Source organism: Oreochromis niloticus, linkage group LG5, assembly GCF_001858045.2.
Source record: "Oreochromis niloticus isolate F11D_XX linkage group LG5, O_niloticus_UMD_NMBU, whole genome shotgun sequence".
In the NCBI taxonomy this organism is placed as follows: Eukaryota; Metazoa; Chordata; class Actinopteri; order Cichliformes; family Cichlidae; genus Oreochromis; species Oreochromis niloticus.
Window position 1 is genome coordinate 11,418,254 of NC_031970.2, and position 27,379 is coordinate 11,445,632.

At 36.8% G+C, this 27,379-nt stretch overlaps 1 long non-coding RNA gene across 1 annotated transcript in view; it reads right to left on the bottom strand.

Moving 5' to 3' along the window:
- Positions 1-4,206: 4,206 nt before the first annotated feature.
- The window catches only part of LOC106098433 (uncharacterized), a 59,022-nt gene continuing 35,849 nt past the window's right edge, over positions 4,207-27,379 (bottom strand). Inside the window, exons 2-3 of the long non-coding RNA XR_001224655.3 lie at positions 6,965-7,018; positions 4,207-4,513 (exon numbers count right to left, since the gene is read on the bottom strand). This is a non-coding gene — a long non-coding RNA (uncharacterized LOC106098433). The remainder of the gene's footprint in view (positions 4,514-6,964; positions 7,019-27,379) is intronic.

The window sequence follows — 27,379 nt, forward strand, 5'->3', positions numbered from 1 at the left end:
GTGCAGTGTGCGTGTGGTGGTGTGTTACTGGTCAATATTAGAGCTACCACTGTCTTGTACGGAGGCCATTTTGGGCCCTACGTAACAGGTGCCTGGACTGTCTCTTAGAAATCTTGTTAGTATCTCAGTTATTAGGGAGGAGCTCAGATTAGAGCAGCTACACATAAATAAGCTAGTCAAGGTGGTTCAGGTATTACACTAGGATGCCATATTTTAGGGCGTGCCCATCTGTGAGTAGCCCCCAGCACAGACCCAAGATATGGTTCATGTGATATCGCTCAGGCTTGAGAACACCTTGATGTCTTACCAGAAGAGCAGAAGGATGAGGCTGGGGAGAGGAAGGTCTGGACATCTTTGGTTAAACCAGGTGTGCAAACTGTAAGCCACAGAAAATGAATAGATGGATGGATAGATTGTAAATGTTGGCCAGGCACTATAGTAGCCTTAAAAACACAAATACAAAGCACACAAAAACTGCCAGTATTCTTGGTGAAGCATATTTTCATTCAAAATTGCCATTTTAATTTAGATTTCACATCCTGCTGCAGCTTGAATTGTTCAATTGCAAATAACATTTTTTAATATAAATCCTTTTGTGTTAAGAAGAAGTGAAAGAACACCAGCAGTTTTTCATGTCTCAGCACATAGCTAATTTTACTCCTGATTTTAATGACTCCTTTTCTTCATTTTCCCCCCTCTCCACTGAGTTCTCTCGAAACATATTATTCTTCTTGGAAGATTTTTGGCTTTCGCTGCCATCCTGACACAAACATATCTGCTTCTGCTATCTGGTTAACAAGTGACTTAACTCTGTGGTTACTATACAATATTGTGGCACAGCTTACGCACATGGTTCCAAGATCGAGTCAGGTCTCTTTGCACAATCACTCACTTGGAATAAGCCATCTACAATATGTTCCCCGGAGTGATTGCAAAAGAGCAATATTTGTCATACAAACAACAGTTTCTTGTTAAACAGCCTGCCCTTTAAAAACGACAGCCTTAGATATGAAAGCTCATTAGTGACTTTCTCTGCCTTTTATACAAGTTTCTGCTGGCTCCTGTAATGATCAGTCCATCAATTCAGCAGTGTTAGATCTGTGGAAAGATGCTAGAGAACTTGTAGACACGACAAGACAATGACATTTTTAAGATGTGACATCTCACATTCTGTGCTGATCATACATGTCAGTGTTAATTGGCTGTGCTGCTTATTGTTGCTGGGTCAGTACCTGGTGGCTAACACCTTCAAGACTAGACTTTTTGTATCAGTACCACTGTATAACTCATCAGTACTTTATACAGTAAAAATAGAATTATTGATTGGTTTTACTTTTTGTAAACACATTGGAGCAAAACATGTGCAAAACCTCAAAACCACTGTCAGATTTTTTGTGTGAATGTACAAAAACATTTAGACAATGCCTGCAATTTTAGTCAGCATCTCATGTTATGTGTTTAAGGGTCAACACTCTCTTGCAAATAGAATTTCAGCATGAATTAGTTGATTATGTGTATTAATAATGCCACTGGATCAATTAACCTTTCCAATTTGTCAAACAAAGTCACATTTCAAATGATAAAATTCTCCAGAATGTGCTGTGCAACTCACACATATATGACACAACTCCTCCAAAAAGAGATTTTTCAAAAAAAAAAAAAAAAAAATTGTCTTTGGTTTGAAGAAAAAAATAAAAGCGAAGCTTATAAATCGAACCTGAATAATGTAGTTGAATGATATATATAACAGAGTAAAGACCAGGCTTTTGACCTAATTTATATTAACAGGTTCACTAAGCTGCAAAAGGAGTAAAAACATCCTTTCAGGTGGCAACTTCACTCCATTTTCACCGTGCCTAAAATGGGTTAATAGATAAGATAAAACTGGCTCAAATTAGGGACTTGGAAACACGCTTTGTGTAGAGAACAAGGAGCTTTCAATTCTTTTACCGCCTTTCTAGTGACTGGAAACATTGCTGGTAAAGATGAATGTGGGGGAGGGAATGGTCCACATGGACATCCTAAAAAATATTTTAGGATTTTTATAGATGTGTATAAAATGGGATTGGGCTGTAAAACAGAAACACCCATATTGAGAGAAACATCACCTTCTGGGAGCCAACCTGGCATTGCTTGTGCTGAGGTGGAATCAGAGCATGGACATAAGTATAATAATTTTGTGTTGTTAAGCTTCGAACTTTTTTCATTATTTGGAAGTTAATGACCATTTTAAGGATGGCAAAGTGGTTGTATACAACAGTGGTTGTATATGTGTGTTTGTCAGATGTGCACCTCAGTACAACAGCTGTGTTTGGGGCTTGTTTACCAATTAAATTGCTAATAAGCACATGTCCATAAGCTAGCACTGAGCGATGAGACTAAGTCAAAATGCCATTAGTTTCAAGATGAGTTTTCTTTTATGTACTGAATGACAGTTCTTTTATTGTCTAATCTATAAAGTTTAATGGTTTTACTGTCCATGTTATAAATAAAAAGAATCAAAAGATTTTTTTAAACAACAGTTTGTAGCGAACATTAAAAAGCCCATGGATCAAGAAGAACCTGGAAGGCGAAGTTGTTTGTTTAAATCTTATGATTTCTAATTACTGTATTGATTCTGACTACTTCAAGCCATTTTGCATTATTCAGTAAGGAATTAGAACGTTTTTGTCAAGAAAACCAAGATAGAGGTTGAAAAAAGGATAATTTGCCAAGACCTTCAAATTGGAAAAAAGACTTGTGGGTTCCATGAAATGGAAAAAGAAATTCTGCATTTATTTTTAAAGTTTTTAAAGCAGATCAGTTATCTTTGCCTTTTCTCTCCTGAAAATAGATCAATAACAGTTCATTGTGGAACACAAAATTGCTAATCAGCACAACAAAAGAGCACAGCCGATTGTGCCAATCATACTGTGAATTCTAAATTAAACACCACTATCATCTCTAAATCTCTACGAATTTATACTGATCCTATTATCCCATAATGTCTTTGTGTAACAACACAGGTACTTTTCTTTGTCTTCAATATTATTTCATTTCTTTTTCTTTCGGTGCATATCTTTTATCTCTGGAGTTTTCTAAAGCATGCAAACAAATAAATGCAACTTGTTAAATAATTGGAGCATGGCAATTGACCTGTTCTTACTTACTCTCTGTTTGCTCGACATTTTTCCCAAGCTCTGAGAAGATAACACAAACTGAATAAAACACTATAACACCATGGTAACACCGGCAATAGATGCAGACTGAAGATCGTGTTTAATTTAATGGTCCAGATGGCTGGGTAGAGGCTTCAGTACTAAATCATGACAGTTAGAAGTCTGCATTGCACTGTCTGGCAAAGAAGTGGCAGTGTACTGTTCTGGCAAATACTTCAAATATATATGAATGCAGTTTCTTTGTCACCCTATTATTAGACATTATATTTATTACTACTGTTAAACTTAAAAGTCCTCTTTTTATTGACATCTCTTTTTTCCCAAATAATAATAATAATAATGATAATAATATAATAATAATAATAATAATTCCATTGTAAAACGAAGATGAAGAAGTTGGGGTTTCCCTCAACATATGAACCTAAAATGACTCAATGATGAATGTGCATCTCCCTGATCCTAATCCTAAAAGACGTTTTGGCATCCTGTAGCATCTGCAGCCACCAGAAAAGAAAAAAAGACCCTTGTGGATCCATAATCCCTGTTGAGACCACATACTATCAGTTGATTATCTTGTTCAGCAGACCCACACACTGTTCAGCTAAATATGAGTTTGTGCCTGGTGAACTTTTCATTTTGTTTTCCATTCAAAATGATAAACTGAAGTAACTTGAGGCCTCCTGATAAAAATTTTAGCTATTAATGCCATTTTTAGCAAAACTACTGCATTGAGGTTGCAAATGCTTATTCTGTAAAAGTTTGAGAGCACAACTGAAATATTAGTTGTGCCTCAATTATTAATAAATGCAAATTGCTCATAATTTTGTTCATGATCTTACTTAATGGAATTCCATTTTTTGAATGCCACTGCAATACTGGCTGAATGAGGGTCAAATAGTTCAAATGTGGTTGGTGCATGTTAAATGTGCCAAGGACTCTCTGAGACAGTCTGTTCCCTGTTAGTTCTTCTAATGAATTTTCAATAAAATTTGAATATAACACATTGAAACAACGCATGAATCAGAAATTTAAGAAAAAAACAAATGTCACAAATGTCACAAATGTCTTGAATTGATACACTGCCAAACAGTTCCTTGCTTCTGACACCCTGCTGATTTATGTTTATAATCTCCTCAGATCATTATTGCCAAATGCAGACATTGTTTTAAAGCACCAACAGCCCACAATATATACAGCATTATCATCAATTATATGCAAATCACAAACGGGAATACATTATCTGTGGATGATTTGTATCAGTAATTAGATGCCAGGGAGGCAGGATGGCTCTGGATATTTGATACAGCGGACCTACGGCCTCAGTCTCTGTCTGGCAGGTAAACTCATTCTAATAGCTGGAATAGAAGAAGAATAGAATACAAGAATAGTATCAGGCATTCTAGTGAAGTCTGGTTCTTCTTCTCTCTAATGCGCCTGCACATTCAATTTGAATGCTGCTACTGTCAAATACAGTAATGACCATTTCTTTTTACTGATAAAAATAGCATGCACATCATGATTTTGTAAAATATTAATGCACATCTTAGTATTGTAAATCAAGCAGATTGAGTAACAAAACACACTGGAGATGTTAACACAGTGAGATGTGATTCACAAGGGGATAAATTCATAAGTACACATGTTATGCGAGTACACATAAAACACCAAACAAACTCATCTGCATGTTGAATTAATATTTATAAAAGCAGTGTAATGTGTATCCCACTGATAGTCTAATGTTTGTGTCCAGGAGAGAATTAGAGAAGGAAGCCAAGTGCCTCTTGTGCTCTCAGCATGGGTGCCCAGCATAAACAACAAACTCTGCGTATCATCTTGCTTCTTTGGTATTTAGTTAGTGTTGCAGCAGTGCAATTGAAAACCGAGAAAACTAACTGGGGTCACGCTCCAGTTTTGTTTGTCAATTTCTGATGCATCCCAAACAGTTGACCATATAATAGCCCACTCTGTCTGAAGTATGCTTGTAATTGAGATAATTAACCGCTGTGTGTTTAATAATGCACAAAAATAGTACTGAAATCATTACTGCCTGATATCAAATTACTGCATAAATTTGTCTTGAAATGCTTATTGCTTTAATTAAACAGACTAAATTTAAAACACATGTGACATAAACCCACAGTGCATTAAACACATGTGACATAAACCCACAGTGCATTAAACACATGTGACATAAACCCACAGTGCATTATTGCTATCTTAAGCCTTGAGCATGTATTCTAATGTCTCCTTGCAAAAAATAAATAAAAAGTGAGATTGCAGCTCACGAGGTCAAACATTTGGTTGGAAAGATCATATGAACAATATGATTGAAATGTGGGATTTTTGATAATAGCACTCTGTCTGCTTGTGTACAGGTGGTGAATGAAAAAATGACTAAGAATGCTGTGCAACAATTAAGGCCATGAAAAATGATTACTACATGTTTAAAGTAAGGCCATTTCAGCTTTAGGCTAAGCCTTAGGTGTAGTGTAGAATAGATGCTATGGTTACAGTGTTAAAAGTCCAGCTCTAAATGTTGCACTGTAGGAAATGGGGCTCAGATTAGAAACTTCCTGCAGAGTTAATTTAATTAATCTTTTAAATTACACATTTCAAGAGCCTAATAATGTGGTTTTCTGCTTTAATGCACAAAGTTTTGAATTTTTATTTATATGAAATATATTTATCCTTTATTGATGTGAAAGAGAAAGAATATTCCTTAAAGGGCCTGCCAGATTGACATCAGCATCATCAGACAGAGGAGTGGCACTAAATGTGACTGAAATCCAAGTAAAACCCTTTAAAAATTACATTAACTACACCAAAGAAAAGTAAAATGTAAAACAAGATGAGAAACTATGCAACTAGGTTTCCTTCAATTAATTTGATTTTGTTTACCATCCAAGGTCCCCTACAGTTGGGGATAGTGTGTTTGCAGGTCAGTGTGGCTTCACTGCATTTGCAGAAAAATTCTCAATTTTCAATCCAGCATTGGGGTATTGGCACCTGCCCTTGTTGCTCATCTTCCACATGATGCACTGACTAATCTAGCGTACCCTTCCCTAGCTGCAAATGTGTTTAGTGAAGGACAGATAAGACCTGTCACATATGAAATCTATTTTTCTCCCCACCTCACCTTACTGGTAATGTCCTGACAGATGTAATAGCCACAGCTGATGTTGTGACATGAATAAGGGAAGGAAGTTAATGGAACATTCAAATCTCATTGCATGGCTTCAACTGACTGATTTTGAATTGTGATGCTGAGTCCAAGGTATATTTGCATACACATGTCGCAAAACGCTGGTCTAATTTTATTGCATTTTTAATGTATTTATTTCCAGTCTGGTGTAAATTAGATTATTGTTATTGTACCTTTAAAATTTTGACTTGACTGTCAGTCTTTAGAAATGTTAAAATTGCATCGCTTTGTTTTGCATTGTTTGGTTGGAGGCTATTAGCAGTCACAGTCAGATTGTCAAATAACTCACAACATTTTGCCGAGCACGCTGTCATATTGAATGCTGTCCCTCAGTTTCTAATGGGTTGTTTGCCTGTCACTGCTAAAATCCTGTCCTTTTTCTGAGTATAGTGAGCGGCCCAGCAGTGCGTCTTTTTTTGCTGAAGGAACCTGAGTGTTTTAATGTTAGGAGACATTTTAACAGCTGTCAACATAATACTCACCCAGTCAGATCTCATTTCCAAAATCCTGTTTGGGTTGAAACTATTTTCTTTTTATTAAAAACAAATGAAACTTTCTCTGCTTGTCAACTATATGAAAAAACAAAACAAAAAAACAGGTATACCTCCTGGTCCTCTTTGTTGGGCTGCATACTAGAGTTGATTTGGAAACCATCTGGCTGGAAAAAGAAGTATCTGAATTAGATATATGGAGTGAAACCATTGAAGGAGGGTGGCATCACCAGTTTAGTCTCAAATTAATCTGAACTATTAGCAGAGAAAAGTGTTTTTGCAGCGCCATGTTGTCTTACAGTTAAAACTGACCCCGCCAATTTATACAAAATTTTTAAGTTAAGTTATGACCAATAACTGTGAGGTCAAAGTTACATTTGAGTATGAAATTGTGATTCAGTCAAAGTGAATATTTGCATTGTGTTTAATGAACCTTTGCTCCAAATTTGAATTTCACTGTGTGCAAGCATGTCACATTCATCAGAATAAAACTAAAATCCCCCCAAAACATAATGCCCCTGGCCAAGACTGCTGATTTTGCTGAGGAACAAAAGACATTTTTAAAATCTTATTTATTTATTCATTTATTTATTTATTTATTTGCTGACAACTAATGGAAAGTATAATTGAGACTCCTAATTCACTGTAGTGACTTCTTTAATATATTCAAAAATAACTAACACATTCTATTTATCCATTTCATAAAAATCTAAATTTAAGCCATCCTTTGAAGTTCTTGCCCAGAAATTACTCTACTTAATCTGAAAGAATGAAGAGCAAATTGTAGTTATGTCAAGTTGAATTTAATCACTACTAATTGCTGACCTTAAAAAAATCAATTTATTATGCAATTTTCAATGATTAACATGATTAAGAAAAGATTATTGAGGGCACTTCACAATCAGCAGCGAAAAGTGGGGCATGGACAAGCCACAATGGCTTTCATTTCAAAAAGGATCTAAAATTAACAAAGAACCTGCTAAATTCTTGTATCCTTAGAGTTTGGGATACATTTTCTGGTCCGAAATCACCAGTAATGATCCAGGTAGTGTCATGGTTCCGGGTCTTGGGCCCAGTGTTCTGAGTTCTGAGGACTTGAAGTATTGTCAAATATTTTTTTTCTCACATTTTAGCTTGTTTGATGGTGTTTTGAGTTTTGTTTTCTTGTTACTATTGCATCTTTGATTTCACCATGTTTAAATTCTTAGGTTTTCAGTCTAGTTATGGTTGTTATTTATAGTTTGTTCCATGAGTTTCAGGTTTTCCTTTTTTCTTGGGCTCCGTGTAGTTTAGTCTTCATCTATCTTTCCCCTCCATGTCCCTCATATATATGTGGTTTCTGCTACTTGCTGGACATTTCATTCATGGTAATAAAGACTGATAAAGTTTTTCTGTTTATTCAACTCTGTCCTCCAAGTCTGCTTTTTGCTTCCACACATTCCACTCATTTCATATAACAGAGATTATAGCTCTCCTTCACTTATAACACAATTAAATAGTAAAACTGAGTCTAATTCAGGTATGTGTTATTTCTAACCTAGTAACTGGAGGAGAAGATCCAATATGCCAATATATGAACACTTTCCAAAGAGTCAATTGCAAAATAAGGGTGGCTTTGTGGACACTCTGGTATGGGAGAAGGCTGTGGTTTTTTTGTTTTTCAGGGATATGGTTCCAAGCTCAAAAGCACATATTCATGAAGTAACCATCCATTTAATGCTTGGGTCTATGTTTTCTGTCTTGAGTTTGATTGTTTAAGAAACTAACTGAGGACTGCATGAACTGACAATACCATGTGTGTAAATGCATTTTCCAAGATGAATCCCATATCATCAAAATTAGTATTTATGTCTATTCCCCTCAAAGCATGGATTTTAAACCACATTTCACATATAGTGCACAATTATGATGATTATTTTTTTCTTTTTTGAGACAAGTCTGTTCAGCACAAACTATGTAAATTTTAATAAATCTGGAAGTTGGAAAACAATAAAGACTTTAGATAGAATAAGCTGTGTTTACAACAAGGTTGTTAAATCTTTCCAGGTCCAGTTAGGAAAGCTGAAGGCTCTGACTGAAACTAAAAAGACACCAAAAACTCAAATCAGCATTTTATTTGTACCGTTTATCCAGTGGCTATGAATGCATGTGGCAAGAAAATGTTTTTTTTGCTCTTTGACGGTTTTTCTTTCTTTGTTTCTCTGCTAGCAAACAACAAAGCCCGCAACAAACATTCATACAGACAAACATTTGGCACTGTGATCAAACACTTATCCAGCCATTCAAAGACTAATCATGTATAGACAAATAGAAAATCAACCTGAAACAGATGGCATAAAGGAAATACATTGTTGCAGTAAAACACTTCTTCTATTTATAACCAAATGAACCTCTTAGAAATTAGGATTATGTTATGCAGGACAGATGGGCAATGGATAATGTTGCTTCAGAAAAATGCACATCGAAGGCAAATGATCCAAAACTGAAGTTTAACACCTCAGGAAAATTAGATTCTTTCTCTACAAGCATCTGCATCTGAAGCACATTGCAAAGCATGTGTACAGTCAATTTTTTAAAATACCATGCATGTCTTTTTTTTTTAATTGGTAGAACATTAATTGTCCAAACTGGTCCAAACATGTTTAAATAATTCTACCAGTCAGACTCCAAGGCCTGTTTCAAAGTCTGTGCTAATGCCTTCTTTTTGAGTCACTTCTTTAAACAGATATGTTTTAGATCTCTGTACAAGTCATAGTGTAACAAAACAGTGCTTTGTTTAGCTTTGTTTGTTCATGAGTTAAACTCTGATGTCCCATTACAACATGAACCCTCTAAGAGATGCTAGATATATAAATGCTGTTTTACCAAAATAATTGACAAGCCAGAAAAAATAAATGTTAAAACTACAAAAAACGAAGGAAAGGAAAATACTACCAATTATTACCAATAAAAAACAATTTCTGAACCCTTCTTAAATTGAACAAAAAATTGAATAGAGGAGGAAGAAAGAAATGCTTTCCCTTACTTGTCTCAGGCCTATCAAGAAATCAAAGTGAGTGCTTCATCTTGCTCTTTTAGACCACTGCTACTTTGCTGCCTCTCACTAGTTCAGAGCAAACTGGTTATTTGAGGTAAGGTTTGCTGGCATGAAATGAGGCAGATGGCAGAGGCACATTTACTCGCTGGCAGCAGATAAGTGGCTAAGAGAAGGGAAGAGCAGAAGCCAGTGAACCCTAAACAGCTCAGTGTAAATATTTCCATTTAATATTGAAATTACTTGATTAGACTTCAATATTCAGTGCTTGATTTTCCACACTAGAATTACATGACAGTGTGTGCAGATATTGTTTTACTCTGTTTTTTGCTTTGCTTTTTGGTAGGTTAATACCATTAGAGTATCCCAAATATCTTTCCTAGAGTTAAAAAAAATTGCATTCACACACACAATACACACATAACTAAAACATCTTGTGTTTTCTTTTAAATTTGTTTGTCTCTGCATCTCCACATGTACTGATAAGATGAAAAAGAATTCATGCTTTAACTTGCAATGTCTTGCTCGGGAGCAGAACTAACTAGAGAGAAGCAAAAGATTTCAAGGAATGAACAGTTCGGTTTAGAGTTACACCTTGTGCTGTTGAATTAAATACGGTAAATGTAAGCAGAACTTTCCTACTCATGAAATTCAAAGGAGATAATATTGTGTCTTTTGTTCCACAGATAAATAAAAAAGTGTGATGGAAAGTAGACATATTCATTTAACAGCTGTGTGAACAGTTTTGTAGCCTAGTTTCCCAGAGTTGTATTTCTCCTGTTTTTTGTGTGCAGTGCGACACTAACTGCAAGTACAAGAAAATGAAAATCCACCGGCAAGTGAAGAAAATAGATCTGACAGGGCTCCAGAGCAAAAATCCCCATCGTTAGCCTTAAATCTTAAGCAATTAGTAAATGTAGCTACAGCTCAGGGGATTCTATTTTCTGCAAAACGGTTGATGGGCTGTTTTTTGCATTATAAAACATAATGATTGCTTAAATTTAGAAAGTTGAGTATTTGCTCAAATAGTGTAGTAATGAGGGGAAAGTGGAGGTAGCCTCTCCATGATACAGGAGAACATAGTGTGCAAACTATGTGCTCCGAAAGCAGATGAAAGCTCATAAATGCAGTAAGAAAAGAATACAGCTCATCTCTTTGGTTTTATGGCCACTTTCTCTGATGTTTAAATGATTGTACCAACTACAGGTTAGTGGTTAGAGATCTTATTTGCACTTGTGTGTCACACCAGTGTTAGATAAAAATCTTATCATAGATAACAAATTGCTTTTCTTCCTTTTGCAATAATGGAGATGCCGCCAATGACATAATGGCTTTAAATCTACACTGTATGTGAACGGTATTTGAAAAAAAAAAATTCTTTATTGTCATATTGACATTGTAGTCAGGTTTAAACTTTTACTGTACAGCTTAGAATGGTTGAAAAAAATGCATGAATTATTTGTTTTAATTATTGACAGTTGACCTATTTCTATAGACTATTGCCAACTACAACAAAAGTCACGTTGGCATTTTGTGCATTATTCTTACATGAGTACTCAGTCAGTGTTCACAGGAACTTGCATGATTGTAACATGATTTTTTTTGACCAAATCCGACCAAAGACAGCCAAAAAAAACCCCCTGCAAACGTATACAAATCCACATGTGCAGTAGTTCGTGTTACAGTAGGTGCCCTTATGCACAAAAAAGACTCAACGTGAAAGAATAGCGGTCAGTCTTTTAGGGTATCAAATTGTTAATGTTTAGATAAATTCAGTAATATTTTATTATTTTTCAATTTTATTTTTCAATTTTTAGTTAAACTTTTGTCTAAGTTTTACTTTTTGATGCAATGACAGACAGAGAAATTAAAGGGGCTCCTCTGTACTCCACTCACTCGCATTGTAAATAATATTTGTAATTTTGTTTAAACTAACTTAATTATTGATGCCAGTACATAAGTAGGATACCAGTAACGGAGTGATTTGGAGGGTGAAATCCAGTTTGCCGGAGTTTGTTGAAGTTGTCCCCAGGAAAGCTTTCACACCATTCCGAGGGAGGTTGGGGACATCAAGTACGAATGGACCATGTTCCACGCCTCCATCGTTGAGCTGCACAAAGCTGCGGCTGTAAGATGGTTGGTGCCTGTCCTGGTGTTAATCTCCGAACCAGATGATGGACACCAGAGGTGAAGGAAGTCTTCAACCAAAGGAGGAGTTCTATTGGGCTTGGTTAGCTTGTGGTACTGCAGAAGCAGCTGACAGGTACCGGCAGGCCAAATATTCTGGCAGTAGCTGAAGTAAAAACTTGTAAAAACCATCAAGAGACTCCGGAGGGGAAAGTGGTGCTTGACTCACATGGTGTATAGTGTGAGTGGGGCACTGTCAGTTGAATAGAGTGATGGAAGGAATACTGTGAGGATCTCATCCATCAGTGAAGGTGAAGTCACTGAGGTAGCTAAACAAGTTCTTGGTGGCAGTGCCCCTGGAGTTTATAAGCTGAAGTTCCTGGATGTTTTGAGCTGTCTTAGTTGAAACATCACTGCAACAATGAAGGTAGTGCTTTTGCCTGGCAGACTGGGGTAGTGGTTTTCATCTTTAAGAAGGGGAACTGGACTTTGAGCTCCAATTACTCTCCACAGCCTTCCCAAGAAGGTCTGACTTGTTGTAATGAGCCATTTTGTCACTGCAGCAACTGCAGCAAGAGCTTAGTCTGCATTACCAGCAATAATTTGGACTCATTCCCGGTGAGTTGCCTTCATTTCCTAATTCTGTTCATAATTTTTAAGACAGAATTCTAGGCGGACCTAAGTGTTAAAGTGGCTGGTGGATCTCGTCTGTTTGCACATTATGTTATTCTGTTGGTTTCATCAGATGGTGTCCTCCAGCTCACACTAAAGCTGCTCACAGCTGGGGAGAGTGAGGTCTTGACTTCTCTGCTGAGTATGGTGCCCCTGCAAACTGGCATCAGGTAAATGGTCGAAAACCTCCAAATGCCAATAATGCTAACTATAAGTTGAGAATTACACTTTTAATTGATTACACGCATATGCATTGCACTCGACATATTCCTTTAAAAATATTTCTTTTTATTGTTTCAGTTGGACCAACAATAACAAAATAAATTACTTAAATTATGATCCATTTAGTTTATTATTCATAACATAACAGGAATGAACTATGGTTGAAGGCCCTCCCATGAACTTTTGCCTAGGGCCCCAACAGTCTCTAGAATTGCCATTGGATATATCACTTGCCATAACATCTTCTGTGCCTCAGGTTTCACATACAGAGGGCCATACAGAGCAGGAAATGACCCCTAAATTTACCTTTAAATGCACTTGAAGTCTGTTCCCCTCTGACTTTGTGGGTTTGCTGAATTGCTTGCCTGGAGTTAACATCCCAGGAGGGTTGTATTATCCATTAAAATTTTCTAAAGTGCAGCCATAACTAAGGAGATTCATTTTATTAAAAAGAGTTGCATTCATTTCATCCCTAAAAAGCAATTATAGCACACATTTGGTGTAAAGCTGCTTTGTCTGGGCATGGTTTTAATTTCTGTAAAGATAGAAGCAGAATGCCCATAGTGCTGTCAGTTAAGGGCAGACTGACAGGTCCTTCTCATTGCAGAGTTTATAGTTAAATATATTCACTTTTAACACAAACTAAAGCTCTTTGAAAAATAAACTGTATTTTTCACAGAAGGAAAACAGTAACCCACATCTTTTAATTGTTACTATTTCAGTTGACCTATTTCAGCTTTACTTTGTTTTATTTTTTATTTTTTCATGTCAGATAATCTAATGTCAGTGTTTTATTTTGACCAAAAGAAAATTTAAAAATATATTAATTTGGAAAGTGATTTAACTGCACTACAGAGACAGAACATCTGAGGAAACTTCCCCCTACAGACAGGTTTTGTCGGTGTTATGACCCGTGCGCAGATTTTGGTCTTCTCTCTCAGCACTTGCTTTTTGTTTAACTAAAGAGTCTAAATGAAATTGCAGCACATTTTATTTTATTTTACCCAAACATTTACTCATAAACATTAAAATCTTTACTAAGTGGAACTGCAATAAAATGCAGAACTTCATTACGCTATAAAACCGTTGAATAAAGCCAAAATTTAAGTGTGTGACATTTCTTTTTATGTTTGGTTAATTAAGGACAAACTCGAAGTACATATCATATAAACTGCGATGCCTCTCTCCAGACTAAACAAAACATATGCATTATAAAAGAAACCACATTCAGTTACACACAAATAATATTAAACAGTAAAAAATACTTACTTTGACACCTATTGTAGCTTGACAGGTATAAAAGAATAGGGGAGTATCTCACCTCAAAAATATTATTCCAACCCAAATGGGAGAGAGTTGAGTGAGTATTCTATGAGCAGGCAATGTGCTAAACTAAAAAGCAGGGCACCAACATCATATCAGCACAGAACATCTATAACAAACTGCGCAGACATTTGCTCTCTGGTTTGCATGTGCTATTAAGTCAATCATGGGTTCCAGTGAGCATATTGATTTTCCTCCGGAGTCTCGCATCAAATAATGCTTGTTTGCACTACCATCACCCCTCCCAAACTTTGCCATTCCGTACTGCAGATGGCACAGAAATGCATGGCTCATTTCTCCTGATGTAATTCTTTCTGACCTATAAAGTCTGCGAAAGAGTGATGAGTCAGTGCAGGCAACATACTGTACATAAACAGCCAAGCAATTAATAGAGTGACGAGGTTGTTAAGACGGACTGTCAGCACCATAACAAATACAAGTGCAAATAAATAGTGCAGATAAATACACATCAAAACAACGTAAAATCTATGCATGTCTGGTAAAAAGAGGCTTGGGTGAAAAGTCTGTAACTTTCCAGCCGTATTGAAAGTGAAATGGTTTGTTTTCTGACTGGGTGATGTGTTCAGATTCTATATATCTTGAAGAGGGTATGACCTTTTGGAACAACTTTACAACAGAAGGGCTTGAGAACCACCACATACAGAAATAAAATCAATAGGTGCAGAGCAACCACAAGACCGACAGCTACCACAGCAAAATCTGGTGGAAGAGCACAGACAGCCCAAAGTCCATACAGGCATATTTCTTATATCATCATGAGTCATTTCCAATACAACAGGCATAAATAAAAATATGTATATAAAAAATATTTATATGCTGTATAAAGATACTCTTCACTTGAGCAGTGAGGCAAGGGTATCTCATTTTTAGCTCAATTAGTTAAGTATCCTCTTGTCTTACTTGGTAATTTATCTTAGGAGTTTAGCTGTGTTTTCCCACTTGCTTGAATGTGTTGTGACAGTCTCGGAGTTGTGCTTTTAACATAAAAAATGTGAGAGTTCAGACAACTAAAACACTATGATGAAACGATTTTCCACTCAAGGGTGTGAAAACAGGCCTTCAATATTTGGCTGGACCATAAATTCACAAAAATTTTCAGTTCCACTTCCAAAATTGCATTAAAATCTGGAAGTTGTATAACTGAAGATACCCAACCAATGGTTTCTGACTAGTCCATAGTCAGTTGCCAGAAAAAAGAAGAACAGTATCTTCAGCAGTGAGAAGAAAAAAAGGTTCTGCAACATATGATGTGGCCCAAACTAAAATCCATACAAAAACCTTCTCTCAGAATCATTAAGTCAGTCTGCTAAGCAAGTGAGACAGACTAAATTTTTTTCATTACAACTTCTCCAAGATGTTTGAAGCAATGCACCAAATACAGACAAAATTCAGGACAACTGACACTGCTATTGAAGGCAAATGGTGTTTATACACAAACATGGACTGATTTTAGGCATTTTCTAAAACCAATTACCGGTAAGTTATCGGTAAAGGAAAACTACTGAGTGCCTAAACCTTTTCATTTTTGCTTTTTATAAGCAGGATTCTTGGCAATTTCATAACTGTACAGTTTACTATCATGAACCTTTTATAAATTCAAGCAGCTTTTTTTCACTTTTTAGATATTCCTGTGATTCCACCTTCTATCTCACTCCCTCTCTGTTACATTAAGAGGCAAGCTGTCCCAGACTTACTACAACAACCTCTGTCAGAGTTTGAGTTTCTTCAATCAGCAAAAGCATTCCAATAAACACAGTGTAGCAACATTAAATGTGACAAGTTCTTTTATGTGACCTCCAACAAAAGGCTTTGCTAGTTGTACACAACTTAATCACAAAGCCCGAGACACGACAGTCAGAGTCCAGTTCTATTCAAGCAACATGCTGACATACACATATTCTGTTGTCCCAGCACCTGGGCACACCCAACTATCTGCTTGTTAACACACTGTGATCGGTATAGAAATGCAACAAATGCAGAAAAACAGATGGGAAAAAAAATAGTTGCAATCATGGTATTCATCAGTTAGTATTTAGCCTGAAGAAATATGAAACAGGAATTTATTTTTCATAGTGCAGTAATGTATCCCATGCAAACACAGCAATACTGATATATAGCCTTCACAAATACAGAAGAAGGTGAGATGGAAGTAATATTTCTGTGTCTTCCTCTTATCTGTTGTTGTTTTTTTGGTTTTTGTTGTTGTGGTCAGTCCCTTCCTATCTTGATAACGTCAATCCTTTTATATCTTGCTCGCAAGTTATTATTTTCAATGACGGCTCCTACAATGCTTAGATTCAAGAAATATTTGTAAATCAATGCAGTCAAGGCAACACTTTGACAAGTTAGTCTTCTGCAACATCTTCCTTATCTCTACTGGAATGGCTTTGCTTTATGAGCCCACATAGTCAACAATTTTCATAGGAAGATTTTCTCTGTTGGAGAGACGTACACATTGACTAGGTGTTACCCTCTACTTCATTTTCTATTCAGACACTATAGAAGTAAATGTGTAGTCTGAAGTTTTATTAATGTCAGTGTATTTACGGGCTAGCACTACAAAGTTTATATGTTTATACTAACAAAACTGTACTGCTTGTTTCAATGAGTTTCTTTCTGTTTGTCTTCCTTAATGTGGAAATTCATGTTTATGTGGTAGTCATAGAGGTACCTGACAAATAGACATTTATATAGTAGTAGTAGATTCCTCTGAATAACAAGAGTACTTTCAATGACTGACTATTAAAGCTGGAAGATGTCAGAGCCCGTTGTTTTGCTACATGTTGGATATTCAACTAAAAATGTTGTGAAGTACTTCATTTGTTTTTTGTTCACTGTAACTGTTCTCTCGACTTGTCAGGAGGATCAAGTCTTTTGGAGACTGTGGATGTACCCCCCTTTGCTGACGAAAACAATTTGTCTAGTGTTATTTTCTCTGGGTTATGAGTTTTCTCATGTTTTATGAGCTTCCATTTGTTTTTTATTGAGGACAAAAGGAAATGTTATGTTGGTTCATAAGCAGAGACTCGGATGATAAGATGCAGAAGAGCAGAGGTACCTGCTCTCTTTTTATTATTAAAACACATGCATTCGCTCTATTGATATTTTATCATTCACTACAAACAACTCAAGGAGCAGTACCACTGACATGTTTTTTCCTCACCCTGAACATTTTAAGAAGAAAGTGATACATTTTCTTTTTCGTTTTCATCCTTTTCAAGAGAAAAGATCTTTTGAGAGGTTTGTTGGTGACTCTATGAATGCTGCTTCAGTATGGGTTTCAGTGTACGTCATTATACTTACAAATATAATGTTTGTCTTTAAAAAGAGAAGTCAGTGGCCCGCTCTAAACAAAAACATAGAGCAATGAAGTTTTTAGACATTTAAACCATGCGAGTGTTATCAGTATTCTGCACCTGAACTGTCTAACAGTTTGTATAAGGGACGTTTATATAAGAGACTGGAAATTTAGATTTCTTTTTGACTTACAGCATAAACACCAAGCATAATGTCATAGTTCTGGATTATTTTTATTGGTCATTTTTATTTTATTTTTTTTATTCTTTAAGGTCTTGTTACTTTCTATAGTCTGCATTTTGACTTTGTTCTTATGTTAATTTCTCCTCATGCATTTTTGTTAGTTTCCTTGTTAGTGCTCCTCATGAATGACCTTGTGCCTTTTTATAGACTTTGCCTTTTGTCTGCCCCTGCCTGCATTGTCTGCTGACTGACTGACCACTGACTGGCTGTCTGATTGGTCTCCTGTGTCCTCTGTTTGGGTCCTCCACTGCTGAAGCCATTACTCGTAATTTCTAAAAATTTTCAGCCTGCATCTTCTGAAACTGCTGCTGCATCAAGGAGCCTCTCTCTTATTACTGCTTGCAGTTTGTTATGAAAGTGGTCTTCATCTCTCTGTTGTGCAGAAGGTCTAGGGCATCTATGACCCCTTCTAAAACATGACATATGAAAATGAAAGCATTTAAGTTCTGAAGCTATAGAAATTTAGAAGTAAACAAAACAAACACTCCAGATAAACACATATGAAAAGGTTTTTTGGCAAGTGTAATCTATAAAAATAACTAAATAAAAGACTCCTACACAGTGCAGCATACATCAGCCTTCCGCTGATGATGAAATATGACATATTAGCTTCACTACAACCCCTAACCCATTTTTGAAGGTAAACATATTTGATGCAATACAGAATAGTACAAGATTCAAGATTGGTTGAACTCCGATGCTTTGTTTGAGTGTACTCGTAATTCTCCCCGAGTCAGGAGGGCATGCCACCTTATGCTTATTGCATTTTAGTTTGTAGATTTGTAGATTAAATTTGTGTACTGACTGGCATTCATCTAGTTTACAGACCAAATATACTCACAGGTTGTTTTTTTTCTGTTTGTTTTTTAACTTTTATTGAAAAAGTGGTACAGCATACTTTGCCATGCAATTCGTGCCACCCATGAAATTGGCTTCTATTACGCTGATCACACATTTGGTGCAATGTCCCTTTCTTTATCTATTTGTGCCCACGAGTGCTGTCCCGCTGTTCATGAAATACATAAACTCAGCTTTCAGTTGCTGTGTAGGCTCCATGTGTTGTGACCTCTTGCTGTTTTTTTAAAGTTTACCCCTGCTGTCCTTGCTACATCATCATTGTCAATTGTGACTCCAACTGTAGCCTCAGAGGCTAAACGCCCACTGCAAGATTTTTCTTCTGAAACCATGTTCCATTTACTGAATGTAATTTATACCTTGATGCCAGAACAGTATGCATGAGGGAAGAGGCGTTAAGGACATGGAGTAGCACATTACAAGATGCAGTTTGCCAGCTTACTTGTTCAAAACTGGTTCAACATATATGCTTTCATTCATTTTCATTTTGTCTTCATGTGTTTCTATTGCTTTTAGCTCAAGTCAGGCAAAAAGGGTACTATATTCCTAAATGCCAAATACTTTTGCTGGTGCTTTACGTTTTTTTGTATTGTCTTGCAAATACTTCATTACCCTAAATGCACAGTAATGTCATTTAATGGTAATACAAAAACACTACAACTGGCTAACCATAACTAACTGTGCAATAAAGGCTAGCCATTTGTTTGGAAAAATAAAGAAAGCTACAGGTTAGAAGATGGTTGGTTTCCTTAAGTCTGTCTATATTTATTGTTTTTTAACCTGCTCTTTAAAGCCAACATGTTTCTGTATACACCTTTTTTTAATCCCAAAGTGAGTACATATGCATATTTTTTTTTTAATAAAGGTAAATCTATTTTTTCTTTCCCAGTAGATGAGTTTGACCCCGTTTTTGTTTCTTTACATTCTGGTGCAACAATGAACATCACAAATCCACTAGAATAAAATTTAATTAAACAATAAGAAGCATAGAGGCTTTTATTTAACTCATTTAACTAGAATTGTAGCTAGAGGTAAAACATTCACAGAAGTTAGCAAATCAGGCAGAATACCCATGAATTCTGCAAGCTGATCGTACAGGTGTAAATGTTACCTTGTCAAGCTACAATCGAATAGTCAACTTTTTTGATCTTTGTTCATTGGGTAGGTTTTCCATTTTCATGATTCAGAAAATCAGAAGGATTCAAAATCAAATGTAAGCAAAAAGTACCTTGAGCAGTTTCTGATGTAAAATTTAAGTGAAAGTGAAAAACTGCTGAACACTTTTATTTTAAAATTAACTAGAGTAACATGACTGTGTAACTTGTGTGATTGGTTGTCTGTCTCTCTGTGTTAGCCCTGCGACAGACTGACGACCTGTCCAGGGTGTACCCAGCCTCTCACCCTACGATAACTGAGATGGGCTCCAGCCCACCCTGATGAGGATAAGCGGCAGGGAATGGATGGCTAGATTTTTTTACCTGGGGTGTTTCATCTTGGGTCAAGCTTTTTAACCAGTTGCCTAAAGCCCTCCTTTAACGTGCATCAGTAATTTCCTGTAATCACTATTTGCCATTCCTGCATGGAGTTCTGCTAATTAGTGTTCCCGAAGTGTTTGGCGGAGTCATTTCTTTGACGGCACATCACCGAGCTGTTAGTATCTCTTCTTTCACAGCCTGCTTGTACTCAATTGTGTTTTTGCCTCAAGTGGTCAAACAAGTTTGTTTTTTACACCTTTAGTAGGAACAGATTTCTTGCATATTTTGAAAGCACTGTGCTTTGCCGGAAGTTGCTGAAGGAGCTCCATTTTAGACAGTGACTCATCGGTGACTAATACACAGCTCTTGCTCTTGTGCCTGGGATTGCCCGTTGTTGTGCACACTAGTGAACATAAGCACATGGAATTGCTATAGCAGTGATATTGATTCATGACATTTTATATCATGCAGAAATTAACACCGGAATTCCCACAGATGCTATGATATGGCCCAGCCCCAACGACCATCAGGCTTATCTTCTTTTGATGCTTCTTGTAAAACACTGTATAGACAATAGTCCTGCTGTTTTGCAATTTCAGGTCTAGTTTTTCCACAAGAACTCCACTCAGAGGGTCTTTTTAATTAAATGCTGTTCACATGCTCCAAACACAATGTTTCGTTTCTTATTTATGCTTGCTAATGTTAATAGTATAAAATATATATATAGCCACTATGACTTCTCACTGCACTGGCCACCCCCATGTTTTATTTTAGACCCAGAAGTTACTGTGTTAGGATTAAAGAGTGGAGTGCTAATTTATCAGCTATTGCTAGCAATCTTGGTTACCAAGCATCATTCACAACTGTACAACTGCAACACACAAGTACATACATCTGCTAATTAGTGCAAAGTGAAGGTCTAATAAGTAAAGGGCTAAAAACAGAAACACAAACTTCTTACTCCACAGCAGGTCAAGTTGTTTTGAAGGGGGAAACTATTGTAGCCGTCCAAGGGGAGGGCTAGCGCAAAGACTCCTGGAACTGCTCAGGCTGATGTTCATGTGTTAGTTATTCCAGTCCAGTGATTTGCAGCTGTTTATGTGGTACTGAGTGTAGCTAGCAATGGCCAACATGACTGAGACTGCTGTGCCAGTTAATGAGACCTGGTCACTGCTTCTATTAACTGGTGATTTGATTTTAATAACGAAACACATTCACTGTGAGTATAGATTGGGACTTACCTCCTTTCATCTAAATTTGCCAAACTATTCCAGGCCGTAAGTAAGCTTTCTAATGCTCTCCAGTTTAGGCATTTTAATATAGAAATCTGGTTTCTCCTTTGGAGCCAAGCTAAAGTGTCATGGTTTTTGTTATTAAGATTTCCTGTGTTCTTTATAAAATGATATTTTGGATTATGTGCAGTTTCTAAGCTCGATTGTAATTTAGTCCTCAGTTTTATTTCATGACTATTTTCAACTAGCATTATGCTTAGGGTTATTTTGTTTAGTCTGTTATTTGTCTTAGCCTTCTTGCCTTCCTTTTCTTTGAATTGCCTGTTAGTCACCATTTCAGTATTAAGTTACTGTTTTATTTTGCTCATGTGTTGTGTTGAGCTTTGCTTCCCATTGTCTTGTTAGATTTTGTCCATCTGTGTCTCATTTTACCCCCAGCTGTGTCCTCTCTCCCTGTTTACCTCATGTGTGTTATTAAGCCCCGTTTTCCTCAGTTTCTTGTCACATCCTCCCCACGTGGTAGTGCATTTTCCTTGCACCAAATGCACTTCGTTTTTCTTACTTTCCTAATTTTCTAATTTTTTTTCTAGATTATTACCTCCAGCCTGGCTGATGCCTTTGTTTTGTTTTTTGTTTTTGATCAAGAGATCTTTTATAAATTTTCCCTTTGAGGTTACATTCAATCTCATGCATCCTGCATTTGGATCCAAATCCTGCTGCCACACGGCTGTAAGACATAGAGGCACATAGAGGAACTACAGTTTTTGCCACTTCTTGCTTAATCTTTCAGTTCCAGAGGTTGCACCTTGGTTGCACATAGAGCTAAAATCACACTCAGACATTTTCTTTAACTTATGTTTATGATAAAATTTTTTTTTCCAAATTTGTGGTCATGAAACCCAGTCTAAGATTTGATTTGCTATTGATTAGATCATTTGGGACAGTCCAAGCTACTACCAACCACTGCTCACCTGAGCAGTTTAATACATTTAAATTGATTAGTTTTCCCTCTTGGTGAAGTTTACTTATACAAATGTGAATACAGTAATCAGATTTGGTTGTGGCGAATCTCACTGCAGTTGTGTGACAACTTCAGAGCAATTCGGTTATAGTGAGAACATGAACCAACCTTGCACCAATACAGCTATACACTGCAAAACTGAGCTAAAGGCAGCCGGCTGTAAGGTTGTTGCCTTCTGGGAAGTGGCAGATTACTGTAGATATGCAGAGAACACAAACTGTAAAAAGGAAAACAAATGTTGAGAGTAAATGTTTCTTGCTAGTTCAGAACACAGCGCCTTCGTCCTTCAATTACTTTTTTGCTCTCGCCCCAGTCAAATGGCCAATAAGTGGAGTTAATGTTTTCATGTGGTTTATAGTGCTGCGTTTTGGTTCACTTGGAGTTTTTTTCTGCATGAAAAGAAACTAAACCACTGAAAAAACTACAAGTTTACAAACTTGGCAACTCATCCGAACCAGTAGACAAACTTTAGGTGTGACAGCACCCACCAAAAACTGGACTTCCTATGTTTGGCACTTTTTCTTTTTACTTAGTTGTTGGGATTTACTGTTGTTAGACATGGAAAAATAACAAAAGAAAAGACAAACAGGCAAACATCGGTTGTTGGTCTGTGACAGTAATGTATTTTGACTGATGCAGCTGAATGCATCTGTAGTAAAGTCTCAGGAGGGTTATACAATTCTGGGCACAGCCCAAGCGCTTTCTGTTCACCTTACTGCTTAATTAATTAACACTTTTGTCCTTTGAGTAGTCCAGGCTCAAACTATCAATTTTGAATGTGTGCTCTCCTATCAGCAACCTTGATTATCAAAGCGATCATGAAACCAAAAAGAACGTTCTCTGATTAATAATGAATGCCAAGAGAGAGACAAAGAGACAGAGACATATCTCCCAAACTGTGACAGGCACTGCAGATACTGCTAAAGTTATCAAGTGAACATCTAAACATAGTATAGATATATGAGGAGAATTTAAATATGCATAATCTGTTGCATTATGTAAACACGCTATTTTTTTGTTGTATTAGTACGTATCATCACTGTTTGATAATTTGACATAGGAGAAGCATTTCCTTTTGAGCAAGGACTCAGAAAATCAGGCTACACTTTCCCTGGCATTGTGGTTGACCACTGTCTATTGAAACTATTTGGGATAGGATGCTTGCTCAAGGGGAGCATTTTAGTAGTGAAGTAATACAAAACTTGGTGTAATTGAGATACTTTTTGTTTGCACAAATCTGCTTTTCTTTCATGGCTGGGGCATTATTCTAATGTCCACTGATATCAGCTCACACAAAATTGCCTCTAGACAAATGCTTTTGTGCACCAGAGAGTGCACGAAGGAAAAAGGGTGCACAGTGGATGCTGCAGCGATATGGAGGATATATGGATTACATGTACACTTGCTCGATAAAAGATTTGAGCAATTGGATGTGCAGTACAAGGCAGCAGGTAAAGTTTCACGTCTAATGATAGCTTGTAAAGTTTTTCAAAGTGTTTTTACCATGCTCTAGCACAAAAACACATTCAGCCATTAACTAATGTCTCAGCTTTCAATACAGTATGTTTACAGCAATATGATCCACTATAATTTTCTCTGCAGGCATAAATCTTAAAAGTTTGGTACAGTTTTTCAAACGTTGACATCGTTTTTTCACATTTTGCATGGAGAGATTGCTTCTGTACATGCTCATGTGTCACTGCCACAATCCATTTGGATGTACTGACACTGACAGCACATCTAGTCTCCCCTGCTGACTTGAGTGCTTTATTGAGCTACGCTCAGTATGGGCTTTGGATCTCAAATGTGAAGCAAGTGTGCACAGTAAGCCAACCATGAGTGGCGTAAGCTGTCTTCCTCCAAGATCTCTGTCTCCCTTTATCTCTGTTTCTCTTCCTCTCTCCCTCTTTCTCTCTCCCTCGCTCACTCTCTCATTCTCTGTTGTTGTGATGAGCCACTGCAGTGGGAAAAGGACTTTGATCCACTGGCTTGACAGCAGCCTGCCAAATTCCCTCTCCCCACGCAAAAATGCACAGATCCTGCCTTCCAGCAGCAGGGCCCACTTATTTGTAATCTCATAGATTACTGTCCCCAGGCTTAACTATAATGAGCCACAAACATCCAAGAAAAACATGTTATTTTTCACTCTAACTTTCAGGTGTAGTATAAAGAAGACTTACAGTAAGCCAGGACATGGAATACATGTATTTTGCGGTGTACTGTAGCATATGCTACAATCACAGCAGAGGAGAATTAATCTGCGATAACACCCAGAACGTGTGGTGGACACTGGATGTTATTTTCATCTGAATTATTCTTTATATATTTTTTTCTTTTCAGATGTATTGAATTAAATCGGTTAGGGGAGCCAGTCAGGAATCAATTTCCTTTCGAAGACTTTGGATTAAACAGGCCACTGCAAATAATCAAATTCTTTGCTCAGATGGCGTTCCTGTATAGTTAATTAGAAGTGTTTTAATCAAAACAATTAAGCAAAGAATTGTTGACAGGACAACAAAGCACACTAAGATGGAGTCATGAGAGAACAAATACTTGTCTGGGATTGCTGAAGGTAGATATTAAAATCACAGGAACAATTACAGTCTGCAGGAACACAAAGCAAAAGAAAACTAGCAGGAGGACTCTAATATTCATGAATATAGAGAAGAAGAGTTAACCAGAGAGGAATGGGCTGCCATAGACACATTTTTGTCATCCCCTATGTAGATGAAAACATATTGATGTCATCTTAATATCTTATTTTCAAAAATCAAGTCTTATAAAGAAGAAGTTACACTTTTTTGCAGTTTGCTGATTAATTTCTGAAAAGGCAGAGGTATAAGCAATATGACCTTGAACCTTGTTAGTCTTCTTCCCAATACTCAACCCATGAGGACCCCATTTCCATTCTTTATTTATTTCGCTTGAATGACAAAATCTCATAACCCAGAAGTTAGAATTTTTCATTTTTCCTCTGTAGTCCCTGCTGCCTTGAGAAAGTCCCTTAGGAAAATGTCTTGGTAATAAAAAATAAATAAATAAATAAAACCAAATAAAAGAAAAGGGGGGGCATAATACGTTTCCTGTATATGCCTGGGTTTGTAAGGCAGGATGGCTCAGGAAAATTAAAAAAAAAAATGTCATTCAATAGGTAGCGTCTAATATTTTTCCACACACTGTCCTTTTATCCCCACAGGCAGTTTTCCTGCAAGCAATAAAAAATGCTGACCATTCACTAAACCCCAACTCAGTCTGAATTCACCCTCTATTTTACCCACAACTGCCACAGAACACGAAAAGGTAAATAATGGTTACTTAGGCATCTCTAATATTGGATGCACTCACCTTTGACAAATTGTAATTTAGATTTACACACAATGCTGAAAACAGCTTTTCCTTCTTTCTTCAGAGTACATTAGCCAGGTCAGCATGACTTTTGGAGGGCTGTGGGGATAGCAGTTAGTGTTAGCGTTGCAGGTGGAGGCTACTATGGAGAGAGATACTATAGGAGGTGGTTTTTCTTTTTAAGCAGGCTCTAAATGCTTTTTATGATCTTAGTAGGAGCAAATAGACCATTTCAGTGAAACAGCTGCCTGTGAAGAGAGATACCAGTTCACACACATTTCCAGACTATTTTGATTTCACGAGAAGAAATATAAAGTCAAATGTCTGATATTCTGAAATAAACTAATTAGATCAAGTAACAGCATCATGACCCAATGCACAGTTTTCACCTGGTTGTTATTGCAAAGATATCTGCTCAAAGTTGAGGTCAAGTGCTGGTTTTAGTTTAGCTGTCAACCTCACTCAGCAGAATAATTTTTAGGTTAAGTAAGAAGTATTCAGACGTATGCACACATACAGCAGGACCCCAGATAGTGGTCAGGTACCTGCCCCTTAGCCACTTCCTTGATAAGTACCCTTTCTAATGGCACTAATCAAGGTTTCTCACATCTACTGTAACACCGTGAGGAATATTGGAGTGATTTTTGACTAGTATATGTCTGAGCACATAATAAAAGCCTGTAGAGGACTACTTTATTGCATTTGTGCAATATCTCTAAAATTAGAAACACCCTGTCTCTAATAAAACTAGTTAATCCATTTATTATTTCTAGCTTCGACTATTGTAATTCATTATTATCGGGCTGCCCTAAAAACTCCCTGAAAGGCCTTCATGAGCCTGGTTCTGTTGGAGGTCTTTTATTGTTAAAATGGAGTTTTTCCGTCCCGCTGTCACAAAGTGATTGCTCATTTCATCAGATAGTTGGGGTTTTCTCTCTATTACCTTACAATATACCTTGAACTGACTGTTGTGATTTGGTGGTACATAAATAAAACTAAATGGGTTTTTTTCTTCAGTTTCTATTTTATTATTTCATATTTATTGTTAAATTTGACCCACTGAATCAATCCACAGTTAAAAGCATCTAATGCCCAACATTTGTATTTTGTAGTTCTGCTGGATGCATGCACTCCAGCTGCTGCTTTCACATTCCTTGCCAACCAGCTACACATGCCATTCAAGTGCCCTGAGGAGCAGCCTCACATCTCATACCTGCTTTTACTGGTGACAACCAGGTAACAATAGTGTTTTCACTTGCCTTGTCCATGTTTGTTATGTTATGAAATGAAATACTGTAACATGTCAATACAACCCACTATTAGCTTATAAAAGCAAGCTAGTATAATTTAAAATGCACAAGTGAACTCCATTAGGTCTTTTGTCTGACAACAGAAAGAATTGGGGGATAATTAGTCTGTGCAAATATTCAGATGTCAGAAACGTTAGTTCCCAACCTATCCGTCTGGAGTCATTCGTGTCAACTGTAAATCTTATAGGTGTTCCATTATTTTCATTGCTTAAATTTTTTGGATTATTTATTATGAATTCACGGCCACACACGGTGATGGTTGAAAACCACGTACACACATCCAGTCATGGTGTGTGCACAAGTAAATCAGATGTCTGGGCAGTGTCGGTGCTCCTCAAGAAAGAGCTTTCT